This window comes from Suricata suricatta, chromosome 2, assembly GCF_006229205.1.
Source record: "Suricata suricatta isolate VVHF042 chromosome 2, meerkat_22Aug2017_6uvM2_HiC, whole genome shotgun sequence".
Taxonomy (NCBI): Eukaryota; Metazoa; Chordata; class Mammalia; order Carnivora; family Herpestidae; genus Suricata; species Suricata suricatta.
This window is the reverse complement of record NC_043701.1, coordinates 178090245-178091312: the sequence shown is the minus strand read 5'-3', so window position 1 is coordinate 178091312 and position 1068 is coordinate 178090245. Positions and strand designations below refer to the sequence as shown.

The 1068-nt window shown below is 45.0% G+C and overlaps 1 protein-coding gene across 1 annotated transcript in view; it reads right to left on the bottom strand.

Annotated features, from left to right (window-relative positions):
* The window catches only part of LOC115276523 (uncharacterized protein C10orf88 homolog), a 16228-nt gene that overhangs the window by 1263 nt on the left and 13897 nt on the right, over window positions 1–1068 (bottom strand). The gene's annotated exons all lie outside the window — the stretch shown is intronic.

The window sequence follows — 1068 nt, the reverse complement described above, 5'->3', positions numbered from 1 at the left end:
GCGGCCGGGGAGAAGGGGCTCTGCAGCACGCCCGCTAACGACGCGATCTGGGCGTCTATGTGCTCCTGCAGGCCCCGGAGCCGCTGATCGATGTAGTCCACAAGCCTCCTTTCCATCAGTTCCATATTTTTAGTGAGAATCTTTTCCAAGTAGGAGCACACAGGCTGCTCTTCCATTCTACAATTAAAAAAAAAACCACAACGCCAACAATGTTACAATGATTCCTGATATCATCACAAAAACAACCAAACTCTACTAAACCAAGCAGCCAACACACACTTGCTGGAATCGGTCTCCACAGCTGTGCTGTCTCCACACACGTATTTCCAGGTTCCAAAAATACTCGTGGAATAGGCAACCACAACCCTGAGTGCCCAAAGGATTCTGAATCCTCGACTCTTGGAACATTTAAGCATATGGAACATTTACGCATACAACTGAAATGCGAATACAAAAATGATACAATGTCTATCCTCAAAGAACAAGTCGTTACAAAGGGTCTTTCAATTTTGAGCTCAGAATAAAAAAGGATATTGTCCGATTTTTAAAGGTCTCCAGATGTCTTCTAAGAACTTCCCTAAACAACCCTACAACTTAAAGTTCTGTCTTTTGTCACCACTTAAGTACCAGAAAGTTCTTTTCTAACCTAATACAAAAACATCTAAAAATGAATGTAACTGGAACGGGCAAACAAACAAAAATAGTAAAAAAGCACTCCAGCTGCTCAAGTTCACAGCCAGCAAACACCGGGGCAGTGAACTTCAGAGTGCGGTCCGCGAGTCCCTGGGGTCGCCGTGACTTCCCCAGCCCCCAGGGAGTCACAGTATTTCTGCACTACTGCGAAGACGTCATCTCAACTTCCGTCCTCGGACCCTCGTGAACGCACAGTGACATCTTCCAGGGGCTACACGAGGTGCAATGTCACTGCTCTGAAATCAACACAAGTTGTGGTTGTGGCTTCTGTTTCTTAGACTCTCCTAAGGTTTAGGGTAAGTTTAGGGTATAAATAAATATTTTTTCAGAGACTAACTCCGCTTGCTCCTGGTACCTCTATGGTCTTACTAGCTA